Raw genomic sequence first — 23,368 nt, forward strand, 5'->3', positions numbered from 1 at the left:
AAACAAATATAACTTCTGTTATAAGGTCAAAAAACTTTCCAGAAACACGCCCCCTTCTTGTAGTTTAGAAGTGACATACCATGCAGTCTTCCACCAAAGCAATTATCACTATTCCCACCTCAATGAAGCAGAAAACCATTCTCATCTTAAGTGATTTGTTTCAGTTTCCACAAAACCCTCTTGCAAGTGAATATCTGTTTATAACACCAAAGCATTTAATAATTTGGAAAAACCAAGATCACCTAATTCTAAAAACAAGGAAATGAAGTACTGTGGATGGTTTTAATACAAGTAATCCCAAAACCTTTTTCACACACACAATCACAAACGTGTACAAATACGATTCCACATTCTGAATGGTGCCTAACCTGCTGATGGCACTAATCAAGAAACAATATGTAAAAACAAAGCAACGGAGAAATAAACTGTTCATTTAACAGTACTCAGTTAATGAATTATTTCTCAGAATGCCTATACAAGTATCTATCCTTTCATTACTTCATACTACATCACAGGAGTTAATGCTACTATGCTGGCCACAAAGGGCAGAAATGTCTCAGCTGCATTGATTGCTTACAGAGATTTACAGTTGGCTGAGCCTTCTGCCTTAATGTGACCTGTGAAGGCAAGCACAACCTATGATCCATATATTGTGCCACTAGGGCTTCATAAATTAGCTGGTTTTGAAACCTGGGCTAAGTTGTCACCAACACTCAGCTGTTAGTTCCAGCTGATCCCAGGGAGGCTGTAGAAACCCTGAACCAGTGCCTGGGGACAGTTTTGGAGAAGATGCAGTCTAATAAACTGAGGCTTAATCCCGACAAGACAGAACTGCTACTGAGGACCCGAAATACTGACCCTAGATGTAAGGTGTCACCTGTCTTGGATGCACATACCTAGAAGGAACGGGGCCATAGTCTGGTGCTCTTGAACCCAGGCCTACTGCTGGAGAAGAAGGTGGCAGCTTCAACTGGTTAGCCAGCTGCAGATGTTCCTGGGCAGAAAAGATCAGGCCACTGTGGTGCATGCCCTGGTTACATTTAGACTACTGCAATGCACTCTGTGGGACTTCCCTTGAGTATTTGGAAACTTCAACTGGTGCAGAATGCTGCAGCCAGGATGTTGACTGGAGTGGGTCACAGGGACCATATCACTCCAGTCTTGGCCCATCTATACTAGCTCCCAATCTGTTTTCCGGCACAACTAGAGGTGCTGGTGTCAACTTTTAAAGCCCTATATTGTTTGAGACCAACATACCTGAAGGACTGCCTACTCCCTTTTGAACCTACCCAACTACTGTGGTCATTTTCCAAGACCCTGCTTTGGATGCCCCCACATTCTAAGATTAGGTGGATGGCAACCTGGGAGAGGGACTTCTCGGTCATGCAAAGGGGGGGGGGAAGGCAACACAGCTCCACCGATACTGCAACACAAAAAATTTAATCCACAGATTGTCTTGACAAGACACATTTCTTTAAACTTAAAAGTTTATAGAACTGCACAATTTGTCAAGTTGCTAAACTGTATCATAGCCAAGTGGAGCCTTTTTTTAAAAAATCACCAGAAATGAAAAAGCTGCAGCCCTCCATCATGTCATCTCCTTTAATTCACAAACCAGCTATCTATGGTTGGCCTTTTCCTTCCAAACATGGCAAGAACCTCCAAGAATGGCAGTAGGCATGCACATTGTCTGGAGGCTTCCTAGAACTGCAAAGTTTTTAAACAGCTATTTTTTTCCTTTTTCTCTTTTAAAACAAGCCTGCTGCTGCTACTAAAGTCTGCTGCCCTAGACTATACACTGCTTTGTGCTATGACCATACCTAGATTGCTGTTTTAGTAGTGTGGTTTATCTTTTCTATGTTTGCATAAAGCAATATTACTAATCTGACATCAGAAGACTCCAATGAATACACTTTAAAAGATTTAAGACATACAAATTCAGCATAAATGTAATTGTTTTAAGAGTGTATTGTGTTTTCCTTAAGTTTAAAGACAGTGGGTTGGACCCAATAGAGCGTTTCAACAGCCCCTGCAGCCCCAAATTCCCCCCAACCCTCTTCAGTCAGACATTTTGGGTTACAGCAGTGGTTCCCAAACCTTTTCGGCCACCGCACCCTTGGTTCCACAAACTCAATCCCAGCGCCCCCTATCCAACAACACAGTTGAAGGGGCCCACCTCTAGCACCCCCTGCTGCCCCCTTGCCTCTTAGTGCCCCCCTACGTAATCCCACCGCCCCCCTGGGGGTGGTACTGCCCACTTGGGAACCACTGGGTTACAGTGGGAAGGGGATATACGAAAGTCACTCTCCATGGATTGAAACCCTATGTCTTTGGAAATGCTCCATTGGATCCAAGCCAGTATCTGAAGTTTATAAGTGATCCTCAGAATTTACAGCATGTCACAAAAGCTTAATATATTTAGAATGTACTTCCTCCTTTAATTCAAACACCTGGAGATACTCTTTTTTAAAGAGTAGTCAACAGTAGCTAACTGCTTGCATATGCAGATTTTCATTTTCTTCATTTCATTTCATTCTGGGGTGAAACCCTCAAATTCCTAGCAGAATCAACCATTTTCCCACACACTCCACAACATAAAATAAATTATTTGTAATATCAGATCACCTCTTTGTCCATCATAAAAACTGATCTGGAGAGTCCTTGTGTAACAATATCTCCTTATTTTAGATATTACAAAGTAGCTTATACAATACCAATAAAAAGATAATAGTTGATTTCCAACTGCTTCTTATAATTCTATTCTGTGCTACCAAAACTAGCTTAGATTTTTTTTAAAGAAAAACTTCTACTGGAAACCTGTATTGGAGATATTTTCTACAACCTGCATATAGGATATTTTTTTTGTAAAGAGGCAGCAATAAGCCTCCAAGAATAAGCCTCTTGAGTTATTTATTGCAAAGGCAGGTTTTCCTCAAAGTTTTCCTTTCAACATAAATGGTCCTCTTTGTAAAAAAATAAAAAAAATAAAAATAAAAAGGAGCATATATGCTGTGCAGTGTCAGACTGGGAACACATAACAGCCTCATCCACAACACTTCAGAATGTGACAGCAGCAGTAGATCTACAGGCAATGCAAAAGATAATTTGTGCTAGTTAGTGTCTAGAATTTCTATTTAATGTCTTTTTCTCCCCAATACATTTACATTGGCTTGGGTCCAGTCAGCCAGCATTTTTTGCATAATCTTGCCAAATTCTCATCCTTACTGCAGCTCTCATCTCATTTGCCCATGTAAGAGGTCCCATGATCCCCAGTGTAGCCTTTTCCAATGGTTAAAAGGGATCCCTCCTCACCAGCAGAAAAGCTGGCCGGATCTAACTCATTGCAACAAGTTTTCAAGTATTGCATTTCAATGGGAAATGCCTAAAACTGATCACTATTTCTTCTTGTAAAATAGGACAAACCCAACCCTGTGAATTCAAATGTACCTTTCCTTTAGTCATGTAAGTATTCCTATCTTCTAATTAATAATTTTAATACTTTCTGTTCAGAATATATCAATAGCCTTCTCAATAGCTATCCTAAGTCACTATTTCTGTAATATTAAAAACACGGTGATGCCTAGCTTGGCACCAGCATGTTTTTAGAAGGTTAAACATCAAAAGCAACAGGTTGCTCTTGGGATACTGAAAGGCTGTTCCAATGGAAATTTACTGGAGAGAAAGTACATTACGTAAAAATTCTAGAAACAAAGTAGAAAAAATTCTGTCTCATATCAGTAGTATACGGGCCTTTACCTAAAAAGGCCATCTAAGCTACACAGTCCTGCTTCCACAACAGTAAGTTACATGAAGCATCCTGCAAATGCAGTCTGTATTAAAAAATCATTGATGCACTTGCCCTTCATGGGGTTATCAAAATTGTTAAGGCACTTTCATACTACCCTGGAAATGTGTTCACATGTAGTCTAGAGCACCCTAATAGAGAAGTCCAAAACCAGAACTTTTTGACACCCAACAGTCACTCAGAATATAAATGTTCTCTCATAACTGAAGCTACCGATTCAGCACAAAAGAAGCCAATACACATGTGCAACAGAACATCAACCCATAGAATTACCACTGCCCTATCACATATCAAAATCTTACAGCAAAGGCTGTTACCATATATGGAACGAGAAATGCCTGATGTTCTAGCTGGTTTCAGAAAAGGAAGAGGCACTAGAGATCATATTGCTGGTTGCTGGAGCGTACGAGAGAATTTCAGAAGAAAATCAGCTTGTGTTTCATAGATTACAGCAAAGCTTTTGACTGTGTGGATCATGAAAAGCTATGGCTGGTTTTAAAGGAAATGGGCGTGCCACTACATCTGATCGTTTTGATGCGCAACCTGTACTCTGGACAAGAGGCCACAGTTAGAACAGAATATGGAGAAATGGAATGGTTTCCAATTGGCAAAGGTGTCAGTCAAGGATGTATTTTATCTCCCTATCTCTTCAATCTCTATGCAGAACATATAATTAGGAAAACTGGATTAGATTTAGATGAAGGTGGAGTGAAAATTGGCGGGAGGAACATTAATAATTTGAGATATGCTGATGACACTACATTATTGGCAGAAAATAGTGAAGATTTGAAACAACTACTGCTGAAAGTTAAAAGAGAAAGTGCCAAAGCAGGACTGCAGCTGAACATCAAGAAAACAAAAGTAATGACTACAGGAGAATTACACAACTTTAAGGTTGACAATGAGGAAATTGAAATTGTTCAAGACTTTCTATTCCTTGGCTCCACCATCAACCAAAAGGGAGACTGCAGCCAAGAAATTAGAAGGAGATTGAGACTGGGAAGGGCAGCCATGAAGGAGCTAGAAAATATTTTGAAGTGTAAGGATGTGACTCTGGCCACCAAGACTAGATTAATTCATGCCATCATATTCCCTATTACTATGTATGGGTGTGAAAGCTGGACAATGAAGAAAGCTGATAGGAAGAAAATAGATTCCTTTGAAATGTGGTGTTGGAGGAGAGTGTTACAGATTCCGTGGACTGCCAAAAAATCAAATCAGTGGGTTATAGATCAAATCAAGCCTGAACTGACCCTAGAAGCTAAAATGACTAAACTGAGGCTGTCTTATTTTGGTCACGTCATGAGACGACAAGAGTCACTGGAAAAGACCGTCATGATAGGAAAAGTTGAGGGCAGCAGGAAAAGAGGAAGACCCAACAAGAGATGGATTGACTCAATAAAGGAAGCCACAGCCTTCAATTTGCAAGATCTGAGCAAGGCTGTCAAAGATAGGACATTTTGGAGGACTTTCATTCATAGGGTCGCCATGAGTCGGAAGCGACTTGACGGCACTTAACACACACACATCACATACAAGGAAATCTGTCTTACATTATATGGATGATTTTCAGTAGGCAAGCTATATAGCCCAAGATAGCCATTTCAGTTTATGGTATTTGTTTTAGGCTGTTTAATATACAGTGTTAATGCATAAGATTAGTTTATAACAGCAGTTTCAGAGCCAGGACCCATACTTAAACCACAACCTGCAATACAAAACCCACCTAATCTTAGATACATACATATTATATCTATCTTTGGGCACAGCTAAATATGATAGTAGCATGACCCAGCAAAAGTCAAACTGAACTCCTATGTAGTGTGTTTGTGCATGTGGGATGGGTATGAGGGTGGAAGATAAGTGGACCCAACGAGGGAGCTAAATTCTTTCTTTCTCCAGTTTTCTTCCTAGAATTTTATCCCCAGGCAGAAGGTGCTTCTAGTCATGACGCCTCTTTGCTGACCAAAGGAAAGAAGAGAGAGTGCAGAGACAGAGATATGTCCTTGGACTATATTAGGAAATGGCTGCTTTTGTTTCTTGAAGTAGGGTAGAATCCAAGTTATGTGCTAAAGAATTTTACTACTCATTTTTCACTCAATATATCTCTCAAACCACATTACTTAATCTTTAAATGTCAATGAAAGGTTTTGGGACTAAACATGAAAGTTGATCATAAAAATCTGAATCAAAATCACTATGCATAAAGATTTTCTTACATACTGAATTACCTTGGTTGCAAGTTCACATGATTAAATCCTATAGATGGGCTGTGTGCCATTATATCAAACTCCACTGCAGTGAAAACAATCTAAATGGTCTGTGTGTGCATTTCTGCACTTTTAAAATGCTTTATTCAAAAATAATCTGTACAATGGTTATATACTTTATTACTGCCATTAATATTTGCTATAAATTTTGTTATGTTGTTTTGAAGTACCGTATATACTCGCGTATAAGCCGAGTTTTTCAGCCCAAAAAAAGGGCTGAAAAAGCCGAACTCGGCTTATACGCTGGTCAATACGGTAGAGGGGGGAGGGAGGAGGGAGGGGGAAACTTACCACCACCGCCTTTTCCTGGCCGGGAGCAGCCTCCATAGGCCGCCTGCGGCCGCAGGGAGGGCGCTCCGCCGCCCCCGCTGCCTTTTCCAGGCCGGGAGCGGCCACCATAGGCCCCCTGCGGCCGCAGGGAGGGCGCTCCACCGCCCCCGCCGCCTTTTCCAGGCCAGGAGTGGCCTCCAGAGGCCCCCTGCGGCCGCAGGGAGGCCGCTCCGCCCCCCTTCCCGCCGCCAGGAGCGGCCTGGGGGGGCCTCCTGCAGCTGCAGGAAGGCCGCCCCCGCCGGATCCGCTGCTTCCCGCCGCCAGGAGCGCAGAAGGTAAGCCTGCGGGGGGGGGGGTTATAAGCCGACCCTCGGCTTATACGCAGGTGCCTAATTTTTCCCCATTTTTGGGGAGAAATTAGGCCCCTCGGCTTATACGCGGGTCGGCTTATACACGGGTATATACGGTAAATTAGAATTTAAAGGTGCCTGACTTTGAGAAAACTGATATTCAGATGTTGTCTAAGAGCATGGCCTGCACTGATGACCTAAACTTAGTTTTTATCCAGTTGTTAGATGTGCCATGACAGATATATTGCAGTTCTAATATGGAATAATTCACACGTGCATCTTCACAATTATAGTTCCTAGCATTAGCCGCCAGAATCTCGCAGATCATATGCTACAAACCGAACTTTCAATGATCAGACGTCACTTTAAACCATTTTTCTATAGCTGCTTTCCCCAGAAACTGCTTCACACATGACATGCTTCTACATATGCCCCCAAAGATCAACCCGTTTCATATAATCTCAAACACTATACTTTTCAATGAGTTCACATATTCTTGCCATTTTATCAAGTACTGACTAGTCCCACATTCTGTCTGCAACAATGGGACACCCCATGCTCCTGAGAAGCTCTCAAGCTGGTCATGAAGGCAACTGTTTGCCCCCATACCACCCACAATTTTGTTTATACCTGTAAAATAATGTACAGCACTATAATAAAGACTGACAAACATTCAACTCTACTGCTACTGGTTTAGTAAACGTGCTGTTGTTTTTTTAAGAACAGCATACGATCTCATGAGGAAGAGACCATCAGATGTATGAAGTAGTCACCAAATTGATTTACACACACACACACAGTACAAAGGGGGGAAAACATTCCTTTATTTAAAATTTCTGTGCTGCCTTTGTGCCAGCCTCAGGTATTGAAAACCGCTTATGAACTCATTAATACTGCAACATTTAAATAGTTAAAATAAAAAGTTCATCAGTAAAAAACAAAATTCTAGCTACCACTACCTATCAAACAGCAGAACAGTTAAACCAGAAAAGCCTGAATATATGGGAAATACTTAGTGCAGCACCTATAAGGTGACAAAGATAATGCTGGGTGAACACTCCCCAGAAAGGAGCTCTATAAGTGGGGTGCAACACAAAGACAACCCTATTTCCAGTAGACTCGTCACTTGATCAAAGAAGGAAATGAAGTTTATCTGGTAGGGCTTGTTGGGGACAAGTCCGTGCTGACTTTCCCAGATCAGCAAGTTATCCTTCAGATGCTTGCAGATTGACCACTTTAAAATCTGCTCCAATATCTTCCCTGGGACAGAGGTAATACTGACTGGCCTGTAGTTTCCTGGGTCATCCCTCCTCCTTTTTTTGAAGACCGGGATAACATTCACCCTCCTCCTGTCTTGTAGCACATTTCCCATCCTCCAAGAGGTTTGGAAGATGATGGATAAAGGCTCTGCAAGCTCTCTAGGAAGTTCTTTGAGCGCTCTCAGTGCATACCCTCTATCCTGGGGGATTTGTACTCAGCCAATGCAGTCAGGTGCCTCTCAACAACCTCTCCATGTCAACCAGCAGCCCAGATGCCAGGCCTTGATTACCACCATCTATAGATAAGCCTGTTCTTTTCTTCAGAAAAAAATCTGAGGTAAAATAAGCATTGAGCGTTTTTCAATTCTGTCAGCATTTGTCCATTTTCACCCAACAGTGGGTTGCATTTGCTCCTCACATATTTGAAGAAGCTTTTCTTGTTGTAGTGAGCCTTCCTTGCCAGCACTCTGAGCTTTGCTCTCCCTCTCTGATGGCTGACCTACAATACCGAGCAACCCTCAGATACTTTTCTTTTGAGATATGTCCTTGCCTCCATTTCTTGAACGTTTCCTTTTTCTTCCTTAGCTCAACAGGAGTTCTATGCTCATCCACATTGGCTTCTTGGATCCCCTACCATATTTCCATCTTGTTGGACTAGTGATGGCTCGAGCTTGCAAGAGCTCTTGTTTTAAGAGAGCTCACCCTTCACTTGCTCCTTTCCCTTCCCGAGTTCTTGCCCATGGCATGACTCCCATCATGCCTCTGAGTTAACTAAAGTTTGCCCTACTAAAATCTAACATAGACGTCTGGTTACAAACTTCCTTGGTCCCCCACAGCAAAAGGAATTCTAGGAGGACATGGTCACTTTCCCCAAGGGTCCCTACCACTTTCACCTCATCTACCAACTCTTGCCTGTTGGTTAAGCATGGCCAAGCCTCTCGTAGCTTCCTCCACCAATTGAAAAAGGAAGTTGTCAGCCAGGCAGGTCAGGAAGTTGGTGACTGTGATCACTTAGCAGCATTTGTCTCCCAGAACACATCAGGGAAGTTTAAGTCACACATAACTACAAGGTCATGTTGCTTGGATACCCTGTCAAGCTGCTCAAGAAGGGCAGAATCCACCACATCCTGGTCAGGCAGTCTGTAGCAATTTGCCTTCACTCCCCCCTTCAATTAATTAGTTCCCATCTCATTTAATCCAGGTTCCTAGTCAGGACATTCACTAATTCCCCATGATAAGAAAAGTGGGTTATCTCACATATGGATCTAATGGTTTTCCAGGTCTGAAAGAGAGCTGGGAGAAGGTGGAAAACAAGAGCCCCATATAACTTCATAGAATAAATGCCATAGCACAAAGCAATAGCTACTATTTCCCCATTCTGGACTTGATGCATCATGCTGGAGTGAAGCCATTGCAGCACAGTGCATCCATTTCCTAACCCTACTGGCATTCCAGGAGGATATCCATGATTGACAATACTGAAAATAGTCCCTAGGTTGAAAAAAAAAATCTACATTTTCTTCATTTACCAAAGGTTGTCTTTAACACCACCAGGACAATTTTAGTTGTAAAACTGAGTCAGAGGTCAAAATGAAATGGATCTTAATCTGCATCAAAAAGAAACAAAGGTGCTGAACCACCCATTACCTATTTGAGCACTTTGCCCAAGGAGAAGATGTCATGTTTTTCAAAGCAGCCCACAACTACCAACCAACAAGACTCTTGTGGAAGTTTAAAATATACAACAGTATAAAAACAAAAGATAAAATATCAAATACAATGAAACAAACATCACTGATAAAACAGCCACTTAGAATCACAATTAAAACAGCAGCCAAAAAAAGATTAAATTCAAAATTAAGAGACATAACCATTGGTTTAAACAAAATAGTATTAATTTAAAGCCTGGAAATCCATTAGGGTTCCGGGAAGTTTTTAAAGGAGTGATCTCACAGCTGCCTCATTCAAGGAATCTAGGTCCATTTACTCTCTTACTTCCTAGATTCAACTGGCAGCCCTCTCTTGGTTAAATGTAACTTTAAAAATGGCCAAGCATACAGTTGGAATGACACATCTCTCCAAAGCTAAAGCCATTTACAGCCTGCGGGGAGCCACATTCACCATCACCATCACTCAAGAGCCACCTGACTACTGTATGCCCTGTGCACCAACCTAAGCACATCTACCCAAAATATAAGATATAGCTGTTAATACTAAATATATATCTTTTAATTACTACAGTATCTCTGCATATGCAGGGCTGTCTTGCCCCACCACTGTTGAACCATAGCAAGCCTCTGTATCTGGAGTGCTTCTGCTCTCTGCCTTCCCTCCCTCTCCTCAGCATGAGGCCCAGCAGCTCAGGTAAGAGAATGAGATTGCCGAGGCACCGGGAGGTGAGCTCTGGAGAATATCCCGCTTGCTTTATTCCTCGGTGGCTGCTATGCCGATGGTGGATCCAGCCTGCTCTCCTCCCAGCATCCACCTGGTTGGGGGGATGAGAATTCAGAGGCTGCAAAGGTGGTGGCAGAGAAAATGGGCAGTTTACTTCCATCTCTGGCATGAGGCCTGCAGCTCAGGGAGACTCACAACTTAGCCACCCCTGGAGAATGGGTGTTTGTGAACCACCACTTCTACTGGGCAATGGCCTTGCCCGCTTTCCTGGAACATGGGGAGGATGCCAAATGGGGAATGATGCTCAGAAGAGCCACATGTGGCTTCCAACTCACTCCGTATCACTGCTCTATGCTTTTATAGAAATCTGTGAGCAAAATGTTAACTGAACCCTAAAGCACATTACAGAAACTCTCTAAACTGTAGGAACAGGTATATTGGTAAATATAAAAACACCTCTTAAATATTCATCTGTTAAAGTGGATATCATGTTTGAGCTAGTGCTTCTTCAATAAAAATTCAGTTTACAAAGTCCTAATCCCAGGGTTTGTTCAAATTGTTCTGACTCAAACAGATGAGATTTTTTGTCAGAAGTTATTCTGCACAAAGGACAGTTCATTCAAAAATGTTCAAGTCTCTATCATCAGACTTGAAAAATAAATGCCGGCAAGACATTTAGCATCCATTAACTTTTAATGAATTTCAATACCAATGTGCCATTGTAAAATCATCTTATTATATACTTGTTTCTATGACAGGGCCACATAAAAGTACTAATTTAGCTCTGTGCAAACTCAAAATGGCTCATGAAGAATGACATTGTAACCCTGGAAATTCTACACTTTCGTATACTTAGGCCAGAACCAATATTCAAGTAAATTTACCATAATTGCTGCATTTCATTTACATTTTAGCAAAGTATGACAGAAATCTCTGGGTATATGCATATTCCTCAGTTTTATGATTTTGCAAATCACAACTATCAGTGGTAACTGTGCACTTACCAACTATAGTGAAGTGCATTACTTCAAACTAGACTTTTCTTCTTCAAGCCTAATTCCCTATTAGTTGGCTTAAAGGCTTCCAAATTTACACAATATTTACCGGTTAAAGCATGCCAGGAAAATAAGGAAATTTCACGCAGCTGTGGATTTTGCACCCCCTGCCATGAGATTTGCAGTGCTCCCAGTCAAATCCACATTGGAAGCCACATATGGCTGACCACTAGGAGAGCTGCAAACAGATTAAGAAAAAGAAGAGAAAATCCAGTTAGACTAGTGTTCCTATTTTGAGTAAAAGGAGAAGTAGCAAATAAGCTAAAAACTAGATGACTTAACTGCTTATTTGCATTGTTAACATTTATCAAGAGAAGATCTGAACCTTTTATTCCTAAAACACTAGCAATACTTTGCTATCATAGTGAAGATAGGTAGGCATGCTTCTAAGGAACGCTAGCAGACACTTAAGCAGCTGTAAATCAAGGTGTTAGATTACTGATCTAAGACTGAAGGATGTTCATCTTCAGCTTGTTCTTGTCCCTCCCATAAAGTCCTTTTTGACACTAGGAAAATTGCTTTCCACAGCTGTGGGTCTACAGGACTAAAAACCCACATGGATTGAAGGATGCAAATTTGCCCTTCTCTCCATCTCCTGTCAGCTTAGCAGCTGTAAGGATGGAAGTGGCAGGAAGGGTGATTTCACCTTCTGCCCCTGGCTCAGCTCAGCCGAACCCATGTGGACATTAGCCCCTCAGAACCAGTAGTTCCAAAAATAAACTTTCAAGTAGTTGGAAAAAGACTGCTTGGTGGAAGGAGGAAAAAAAGAGATCAGCAATTCTTACAACTCACAGATCTCTGCACCCAACCCAAGGTCACCAGCTCTCAAGTTTTCAAGAACTGAAGATTCTATCCTTAAGCTAGTCTGAAAAGCAATGACAGATGCTACTGATATGGTTCATACAATGATCTTCAATTACTTGTCTTATTTTCAGTTCTTAATCAGAGCTGAAGTACAACACTGAATTCACAGCTGCAAGGAGATGGTTATGTTAGTCTAGAGATAAATGATTACCTCAGAATTTGATTTTTTTTTTATCCTGCCCTCAATCTCCAGCCAAGATGGGGCTCAGGGCAGCTAACAGGCAGTTGAGGCCAAATGCCACAAAAATCTGCACATCATGGACGCTGCCCGGGAACTTGGCCATAAGTTCAGTGAAGATACCCGGCTGATCGCAGGACATCTGATGTGCATCATATCAGCGACAATTAATAGCCAGGATTAGGAGGTGAAGCCCAGGAAAAAGTGGGAGTCCTCCTAAAGTTTTCCTCAATTTTTCCAATGGAAAAGTTAGAAATATGAAGGAACATTGAAAAAACACTCCTATGAAACTTTCTGAATGAGTGAAAAGCATTAAGACAAACTTCTATTCCCACAAAAATTTTTAACATAAAACAATCTAGATCATAAAAGATTAATTCCGCTGTATACTACAGACATAAACATAGTTTCAAGTATATGTTGATTATATTGTCGAAGGCTTTCATGGTCAGAGTTCATTGGTTCTTGTAGGTTATCCGGGCTGTGTAACCGTGGTCTTGGAATTTTCTTTCCTGACGTTTCGCCAGCAGCTGTGGCAGGCATCTTCAGAGTAGTAACACTGGAGGACAGTGTCTCTCAGTGTCAAGTGTGCAGGAAGAGTCAGAGAGGGGTTGGGTTTGAGCTGAGTACTGTCCTGCAGACGTAATGTGCTAATCATTGTCCTGTAAGTATCAAGATAATGTACTAATGAGAGTGTGGTATGTTAATATGGAAGCATTGTATCCTGAAATGATCTGGTAATGTGTGAAATCCAAAGCTAATCTGCATGGCTATTGTTGACTGTAGCCTTTGTTAGTCTGGAGGTTTTTCAGGGCAGATTGCACAGAGAAGCCATTGAAATTCATAAACATCAGCACAACTTTAACAGAAAAGAAGAGAGTTTAAGAATGAATAAGGCTTGGCTTCCTGCCCTGAAAAACCTCCAGACTAACAAAGGCTACAGTCAACAGTAGCCATGCAGATTAGCTTTGGATTTCACACATTACCAGATCATTTCAGGATACAATGCTTCCATATTAACATACCACACTCTCATTAGTACATTATCTTGATACTTACAGGACAATGATTAGCACATTACGTCTGCAGGACAGTACTCAGCTCAAACCCAACCCCTCTCTGACTCTTCCTACACACTTGACACTGAGAGACACTGTCCTTCAGTGTTACTACTCTGAAGATGCTTGCCGAAACAGCTGCTGGCGAAACGTCAGGAAAGAACATTCCAAGAACACGGTTACACAGCCCAGATAACCTACAAGAACCAATATATGTTGATTGTTTAAATGTAACTAATTTTGTCTAGTTAATTTGCTATAATATTCAATAATATATGGTTTAACTTGATATCCAAATAAAGTGCTAGTCCTATTATGATTTAATTTCTGCCTAAAATATTATTCACTTTTGCTAAAAAAAAAGAAGAAGAAAAAAGGTTTTTTCAACTTATTTTCTCCTACCTCCGAGATTGCAGAAACTAAGAGATATGTGCCAATTCAGCACAGGGTGCAGCAGTTTGCAGCTCTATTATTCCATAAATTAGCAGTTTTGCTTGTAGAATATACCAAGGCATTTTATACTTTTAAACATAAATATGCCAAATAAAACTATTTTATATTTTAAGTAATAATAGGCATCATTAAAGCAATGGCGCAAGTTTATATTTGATGAGACATTAACTATTACACATATTCCACTTTCCCTCACTATTTCTTTTTTCGGTGGGGGAGGAAAATGCTACCCCCCCCCCCCGCCCCAATGGGACTTCAAAATTTCTTAAAAAATTACTTTTCTAGATTGGAAGCAAGGGACTGAGCAGGAAAGAGGAAGTTAAAGATAGTTGAAATATCATGTGAGGAGGGGATAAGAACTGAATGTGACACACTGACAAAAGAAACAAGGGGAAAGTAGAGTAAGAAATATAATGTTCAGCTTGAAATGTTTAATGTAATGTTCAAAATCCTTGCTGGGATGCTGAAGAGTATGAAACAGATAGGAAAATGTGTGTGGGTGAATATATTTTGCAGTTACAAGCCAGGCAGGAGATGAAGCCAAGAAAATCAGTCAAGAAAAGTATTTGGACAACAAAATCAGAGCTTCACGATACACTGTCTTGCTTACACCTCTCTCACCCCAACAACCAGTTAAAAGTACACAACCAGTTGTAGTACACAATTTTAACTCCTCAGCATTGCTTGCTTAAAGAAGCAAGCCCAAATCCTTTTAAATTCGCCTAGTAAAACACTCTGTGTTAATCATTCAAGTGGTTATTTTTATAATCATTCACTCAATTTGAAAACTATGAAAAAAAGACAGTGGTTATTAATTCTGCCCTATCCATACTGAAGTGCACTTAATACCTGCTAAAAAGGATTTTGCAGCCTTACAGATGTATCATAGCCACTTTGAGACCACCTACGAACCCTATAATACTTTCTGCTGAAAATATACGGATATATAGCTGAAGTGCAATATACTATCTTAATTTATAGGGAGAAATATGGCATGTGGTTAGCAGCATCCAACTAATACAGCTCAACACAACCTAAAATTCAAACATCTGGGGATAAATCTTTAGCACAGACTATAAGCAGAGGTACAACCTAACCACATCGTGTGATACAAAAATACAGTACAGAAGAAGATAACTAATGACACAATGGTGTACAGCTGTGTCACTCCACAACATGGCAAGGACCAGTCAGTTCAAAATAAGGGTCTTCACTGAAACTCTCTCCAGCATGAGTTCCTCCATGAGAAGCTTATGCCACACATGGAACCCACCTATTTTTACTGAGTACATGAATGTACTGAACAGTCAGTTGTACATGTGCAATTATCATACCCTCTACAAAACTCAGAACAGGCATTCCAAACCAATGTTAATTCCTCTTTAAGCTTTGGGTTTCTAGTATCTGGAGCACTCCATTCTGTTAGTTCAATCTCATCATCCTTATGTACTGTGCTTGCCTCTTCATACAACGCATATTAACTTCTCAATTTTTAAGTCAGTCATTGTACACAGAAGGATCTGATGACCCAATACGAAGAGTTTAGATATACTATTTCCATAAATTTAGGAATATAGCAATTGTATGTGGCAAATAGTTGAATGGCAGACAGATGACTGAGTATTCTTTCTTTTTAGGCCACTGGCAGCTGCCATAGTGCTGTATTGTACATCACCAGCTTGGGGGGAACGGGGACGCAGCGTGCAATGGCTGCTGCTTCTGCAGGCAGTTGGCCCTTCACATCCCAGGCAGTGCAAGCAGGCAGGAACTCAGACTGGCAATTTTTATAGTGCTGGGCCCTTGTAGGCCTATCTGTTCCGCATGTGGCAGCTTTTAGAAATAAACGTTTTCAACAACTGACCTCTTTACAGAAGAGAGCGCTCTACAGCTCAGTGAAACGTCTTCTGCTAACTCTACTATGCTATTTATCTTCACCAACAGATACAGAAGATTGCAGCCTTAAAGTTGAGATTTTCTGTCCTGAATGTTACTTATCCTCACAGAAGGCAGCATACAGAAGCCATTTTAAACTTAAAATAAATACAAAGACTCCCAGATATTGGTTTAGCTATGCTTTTCTCTTATTCCCCCCCCCCCGGAGGTTTGTTCTGACTCAGGTTCTTTAGAATAGCAGTTTGGGTTCTTTTCTGTTCTGCCTCATTAACAAATTTTGGTTTGATTTTGTGGCTTGTATATGGCTTTACACTTAGCAGGTGAAAGTAACAATTCCTTCTCTGTACGTAGCTTGCCAGGCCCAATGCTCAAGCCAATCCCACCACAGTTAGGCACGTGAATGACCTTACTCTTTGTTCAACCTACACATTTTATCACCCACCAATACAGAGGAAAACATTCAGACTGTGGGGATTCAACTTCTCTCTCAGTGCAAGTGAAATGATAACCAAAAAGAACCTTATCTACAAGGCTGACACATTTCTTGTTTTTGTTTGTTTTCCCGTTACCTTCTTCCATTTGCGGGGAAAACAACTTAAAAACCCTGACAATAAATACATTGTATAGTATGCCCAGCAGTCGTGCTCTTACAAAACTATTAAGCAAAACATAGGTTCTGTTCAGAGAGATCAAAAGCCTTCCACAGGATCCACTTTTTTTGGTAGTCTCTCTAAATCACTGATCTCTGGTGAGCTACTTATACAATAGTGCTCGCAGAAAAGACATCTAAGTCCTTAAGGATCATGCAAGGAAGTTAAAAAAATTGAGCAGACTTCAGAGAATAATTAATGCTGCTTAATGCATTACTTTAAGCCACCTGTACATTGACAATGGATGTGTCTAAGCTGTAACACATTGGCTTCTCAGTTTTAAGGCAGCTGCAAATGCTGTGGAAATGGCATGAGTTGATAAGAATTGGATTTTTGTGTGAAGTGAGATCGTACAGCCTAATTAAAATGCAAGAAATCATAAAAGCAGTACCTTCCTGTTATGCTAATAATGATCTTTTGTAATATTTGGCTAGCGCCCCACCTCAGCTTGAAGCAAGCAAACTGGGTGCTTAAAGGACAGTTCTAGACAGAGATCAGAAAGCTGCCACTAGTGAAATCAGCGTACTCTGAATTTAGGACCATGAAAAGTTTTAGTTTATGTAACAGACGGTAACTTAAACATTTCACTGTTAACTACTCTCATATATTTCTGGGACAGAATATTGCCCAGTTACAAATGTAGAAACCCTAAATGGTAGTATAAATAGGAAAGGGAGCAAGAATTTCCAATCTTGGGTACTTTTTCACTTATCTACCACAGATGTCTTTGCTATCTTCATGACATGCTGATGTTGCAACAGGGCAGATAAGAATAAAAGGAAGGTCATATAGGCACAAAGCATATGCCACAAAATCAAGGGATACACAAGAAAATGGAGTTGCAAATGAACATAAGTCACTTTGTAAATTTTATATCCAGACATGAATGTTGAGTGAATATGCTGACACGATGCTGATCCCTCATGGTATCAATAATGTGAATGGCAGTGTACTGTTATAAAACATATTTAATTTACCCGCAATGCAATTAGGTATCCAAATAATGAGATCAGTACTACTTTCACAAAAACCAGGCATTCTGAGAGTGTCCCCCCCAGTTTCAATTATTTTTCCACCAAAAGAACACATGTTGGTTCCTCAAATCAAGCTGGCATACAGTGAACTTGATATTCATGAGCCTATTACTAGGGCAGCTAAACAGGTCCACCCAGACAAGATAGGTGTTTTTCACATATATGAGGGACACTCCAGGTCTGCAGAAAAATATTACCGTAGTTCAAAAATTAAAAACACACACCCAATGAGTTGGAGCATGCTTAGTGTTCTGACTGTCAACTAAGGGGAAGAGGAAATTGGCACATAAATGTACAGGTATGCTTGAGCAGGGGGCAACTTATAAATGCTTCCTTCCCATGTACCCAAAATAGGATGTTATAAACTTGTAAGGGCTCTAATTACTCTAAATCTAAAAAAGTGTTTTGGTTAAATTGGGACTGGAATAAAGTGCTCGCTCTCTTCTCCTTTGCCCCCTTACCAAGCCCTGGAGCTCAGCACTCACATAATTGTATGATCTGGTGTGTGGGGGGGGGAGATAAATCTGTTACCAACCTGCCCCTCAACTTGTACAGTTGGGAATCTGCTAGGTACAAATTTTAAGAACTAGTTAAGCCTACAAATTATTATTTACATGATAAAACGCCACCAAATAAATCCTGAATAATAAGGGGAGAAAATTAACATTTTAAGATAAAAGTACCAAAAATCATTACCTACCCATGCAGTATTATAGTTTCATTTATTTTTATATTTCAGTTCTTCCTCAATGAGTCAAACATACCAAACAGCCTGAACATATCAAGAGTTCACAGCAAAGTGACGAATAGTGGTCTCCTTTATAAAAATGAACTGATCCAAGGGATTCAGGTGAAATATGAATAAAGCATTAATCCATATGTGAATGGCTCCATTTCAGCAATAGCGAGAATAAACCCCCAGAGAAGGCTTCATTCCTAGCAGGGCACTCCAGAGTCCAGACGAGCCAGCAGGGAGAACACAGGCGGATAATTCTGTAAAATTACCCCAGTGGAAATGTTGATAAATTCCCAATTACGAGACCTGCTCTAGGATGAAAAGAAATGCAAGACACAATACGATTACCAGTTAACACTTGCAAACCTTCATATTCATACCAAATAATCACAAGCGTTCTTCAATCCTTTGGGGTTCTAAATCTGTTATCCACCTGGTAAAATCCAGATGAAAAATAGCCTTAAAGCATAGAACACAGTTGAAATCTAAAACTGTTTACAACCTAAATCAAGTTCGCCTTTGCAGGGAACCTCTTCAATGTGCACATGCAATCACAAGATGTTAACCTATGTCAGAATAGCAAGAGAACAGCCACCTTCTCATTAACTACCTTAGAAAAATAAAAACGATAGACCCTGAAACACCACAAGTTTTACTCAAAGTGCATAACATTCTGTACTAAATTATGACAAGCAATCTCTAACATCTCCCTTGTACCATAGAGAGCTATAACACCTCCTAAAATAAAACCTCACAAAAAATTACTCACATGCTCTCTGCCAAAGAAAAATGGGGGAGGAAGTTTTTTTTCCAAGCTCAAGTGTTTTCTGCCATATAGAATTTCTCCTTAACTCCCAATTACCAGAAAGTGCTTGGTAAAGTTTAGCTTGCTTAGCAGCCTAATACTGTCCCACATTAGATACACACATCTATGCCTAAACATACAGAACAGACTTGCTTTTGTATCGGACCCCAAGAGATTTGCATTCTAATCCTCCTGTTTACCCCTGCATGTGTGTTCTACAGTCTCGGTGGCCTAGCCACCTACCTGCATACGAACACAAGTCCTTCCCACAAGCCTGTTACATTGGACAGCACAGCTGTCAATCATTCTAGCTAAAGCTCTTTCCTTTCTATTTCAGACACAAGCAGTCTATTGTGGCCTCCTTACTGCCAGTTAGGCCTTTCAGCTACAACAGCAGCAGAAGCAAGCTTAACTTTATCATGAAATACAAGCTATGTTTCCAAGAACCAGGTTTATTTGTATATAGTGTCACTTTTCTTTTTCAAAGAAAAAAAAAAGCCACATCACCCAGCCTAACTTAATTTGCCTTTCAGGAAGTGGGGGAGGGGGAGAGAGCAAAAAAAGACAGATGTTCTGTGCAAGGTTTCCTTTCTTCATGCTCATCTCAAACTAGATCACACCACTGGCATCGTAGGCCTTTGTTTTAGCTATGCCACTATCTGCTCCTGTCACTTTTAACTTGCTTTTCAAGCAAGGACGAACAAAGGATTTTAATCCTGCTGCACCCACCCCCTTGGCAAAATTGTCAAGTTTTAAGAATCCTGTTGCACACCAAGGAGCCCTCCCCCCCACAACCCTCGTCATCCCCCCACCACTCCATCTCTTGTCAACAAGCACCAGAACGTCACTTCCTCCAAAACCTTCCCATAGCTTCCAGGAAGGCTCCCCCACCCCACCAAAAAAAGAACAAAACAAAACAAAAATCCTTTTCACTTGCTCAGGTCAAGCGTTTGTCTTCTCCCCAAGATATAAGAACATATCAGTCCCACCTCCTGGGCCCCAGCTGCCTTGGGAAAAAGTGAAGCTCCCCAGATCAACACTGCTAGCTCTGAACCCCCAAGTCAACAATACACATCCAAGCACCAATAAAACCCTTCCTCCACAGCCAGCAGGGCCCTCTCTCAAGCTGCTGCACAACCGCACTGTTCCCTCCGTCGAGGAGCCCGCTGGCCCCCGTAATGCCTCTCCCTACGTACACACAACTCCTTTCAAAAAACACCACCCCACACCCCATTCACACAGTTCACACCCCCTAGAAGCAGCAGCAGCAGCAGCTCCTACACTGCCCACGACTCTCATTCCTCCCGACATATTTACACCCCTCGCTAACTCCCCTTTCTCCTCACCGCCCCCTCCTGAAGGCGAATCTCTCTCGAGTAGTAGCGTCCCCGCTCCCTTATTTACTATAAAAATAGTAACACCGCCTCTCCCCCCCCCCCAACCCCGGACGCGAAGACGCTTCCAGCCACCACCACCCCGCTCCTCATTTGGCCGCCAGCCCCTTGCCAGCTTCTGGCCCACCCCCCACCCCCAAGCACCCCATCCCACGTCGCCCAGGACACCCCCAGCCACAGCAGATCCTTCCCACCCCCACGGGGAGAAACCAGCCCTCTCTCGCCCGCCCCCTCCCTCCCTCCCTCCCTCCATCACCCGACCTCGAAGCCAGCCGTACTCGCCGCCCCCGACAAAAATAATCTCCCGCTCCCTAACAACCGCTCTGGAAGACCCTTCGCCCGCGTCCCTTCCCCAGCCCTCCACCATGGCCCACCTCCGCCCCCTCAAGTAGGAAACCTGCTTCCCCCGGGCCACGACCACCAGGACTCCCCCCCCCCCCACTATACCCGCGCAGGAAGAGTATACCCCCCCCACACACATACACACACACTATACCCGCCCCTCCTCCTCCTCCTCCTCTTCTCCGTACCTGTAGCTGCAGCATCCCCGTCTCTCCGCTGCCTGCCTGGCTCTTTGTTTCCTGCCGCGGGCCGGACGGGAGAAGTGGCTGCCCCCGCCTCCTCCTCCGCCTTCGCCTCCTCCTCCTTTGCCTCCTCCGCCTCCTTCTCACGCTCATTGAAAGCAAACAAGCATCATGGCGGCGGCGAAAGAGGCCGAGGAGACGAGGCCCGGCCCACTTCGCCTGCCTCGGGCTCTGCATGGAGAGGCCGCCCGTCGTCGGCCGCCATTGGACGGCACCGTGGAGGCGGACCCCGCTGGGCTGCGCCGCGGCTGTTCTGATTGGGCAAGCGGGCGAGAAGGGCGGGGCGGCGGGGAGGGTTGCTTGGCTCCAGCCCGGGAAGCGGGCAGTCGCTTCTTCTTCTCGCGGTGGCGGCAGCGCGCAGGAGAGAGGAGCCTCCAGCCCTCGACTTGTGCGGGCTTTGGTGGGAGTCAGGCGCCCCTGGACGTGAGAGCATGGAGTCCTAGGCAGATGGGGAAAGGGGGAGCTTCGGGGCCTGGACTGATGCAGAGTTGGTTCGACGTGGGTGGGCTGAAGCGCCTAACTCCGGAGACGATGAGGCTAATGGGCCTCAATGGAGAGGCATTTTCTTAGGAGTAAGGTAGTGGGACTTACTTAGGTGTCAACATGGAGAGTAGCGAACTGCAAGGCTGCATTCTCACGCACACTTACTTGGGCGTAAGCACTATTGAAATCGGTGAGACCGCTTGGCATTGCTTGGAGGTGAAGAGTGGGGAAAGTTGAAAGACGAATGAGGGAACTGGGCCTGTGTGTAGTTGTTGTATTTATTTGCTTTATTGATAGTCCAGCTTTCTCACTGAGCTCTGGAAAAGAAATAGCATTTTGGTTGCTTAACCTACCGTTTCTTCACCAGAAATGCCTCATCTGTTGAGTTTGTTCTGGTTGTGTTTTTTAAGGCACGGGAGAGGCTTCCTAAAAATGAGGTAGTACAATATGTTGGTGCAATAGAAAGATGAGTTCTTGCAATAGTGGGACCCTTGGATAATGTCCTTGTATTGCATACACAAATATGTAGCTGTGCTTTTACCACTTTTTAACCACTTTACTTGCAGACAGTCCCAGCTCCACTCTCTAGCATTAACAGTTATAGAGTGAGGTGAGGTGAAAGGCTGCTGCCTGACATGCCTGAAAGCCGCTGCCAGTCAGGGCAGACAATACCGAGCTCTGTAGGCCTGACTTGATATGGAGCAGCTTCATGTGCTCACGTGGCCATGAAATTCAACCAAGATACTGCCTATAACAGTCAAAAAGCACAAGTGTCATGTCTTCCAACGATGGTGGCCTTAGCACCAGTTTATTGCTCTTGTAAAAGGTCTGATTATCTCGTATGATTTTGAGCTTTGTGTATAACTGGCACGGATTTTACTTGTGCATTTCACAGCCATTTGGCCCCATTGTTTTCTTCTCTGTACCCAAGTATCTGCCAGCAGAGGATAACACTTCCTGCAACTGTCCATGGAAGCAGCTGCCACAATAGTTCTGTCAAATGCTCTGAGACCTGTTATTGCTGCAACTGATTAAAATGGCTACCTCCCTGGAATCTGTATTCCATGTTAAGTGATCTGGATTAGACATTTTAGGGTTGCAGTCCTAACCATTAAGGAATGGTGAACTCACTGGAATTTATTTTTGAGTGAACATTAGATCAGGTTGTAAGTTGAGCAACTGACTGGGAAGCTTGGTAAGTAGGCTTTAGTGTAACTTGATTTTAAATGGGGTGAACATGTAAATGTAGCATGCAAGTGATAGCCAGACAATGGTCTGTTTTTTCTCCAGTGGGGTGTGTGTATATAATATATGGTTGGACTTCTTGATGATAGATACCAGGCATAAATGCCTCCCATAACAAGTTATTACCACCAACTGAGAGCTTTGTTTTCAAAGCCAGGGCCTTGCATTTCATTTATTACATAAACTTCTCCATTGAATCTAAACCACAGGTGAAATATTTTCCAATCTGGTGCTTCATTTTTAGGAGGAAGGGGGGGTGTCAGCCATTTTAGTGATATCTTTTTCGACTCATTACCGAACTGTAATACATAAACACATCCCTAGCTATTGTCAAGACTTTTGAGAATTTTCCCCTCATTAATCTTTCCTGTATGCTACAAAATATTCACAAATATACGGCACAGGATGCAATGATTCTATGCAGCCCTACAGTTTTCAGACTACTTAGGGGAAGTAAGCTTAATTCAGTTTTGAAAGTGGATGAACCAGTTGTTTTAATAGCACATAACAGTTTAAAAAACAAATCCATTTTATCTTTCAACAGAATAATCTTTCTTACTGATCTTACTTTTTGGCAGTATTTGCATC

General features: G+C 42.3%; 1 protein-coding gene across 3 annotated transcripts in view; it reads right to left on the reverse strand.

Annotated features, from left to right (window-relative positions):
• Positions 1-21,152, reverse strand: part of CNOT6 (CCR4-NOT transcription complex subunit 6) — a 37,945-nt gene extending 16,793 nt beyond the window's left edge. Inside the window, exons 1-3 of one of the 3 annotated variants that reach the window (XM_056858322.1) lie at positions 20,999-21,152; positions 18,234-18,580; positions 11,453-11,581 (exon numbers count right to left, since the gene is read on the reverse strand). The gene's annotated coding sequence lies outside the window, so the exon portion shown is untranslated. The remainder of the gene's footprint in view (positions 1-11,452; positions 11,582-18,233; positions 18,581-20,998) is intronic. The other 2 variants (XM_056858314.1, XM_056858307.1) reach the window with 2 other exon arrangements.
• Between the last annotated feature and the right edge of the window lie 2,216 nt (positions 21,153-23,368).

This window comes from Euleptes europaea, chromosome 1 (assembly GCF_029931775.1).
Source record: "Euleptes europaea isolate rEulEur1 chromosome 1, rEulEur1.hap1, whole genome shotgun sequence".
NCBI classification, from domain to species: domain Eukaryota; kingdom Metazoa; phylum Chordata; class Lepidosauria; order Squamata; family Sphaerodactylidae; genus Euleptes; species Euleptes europaea.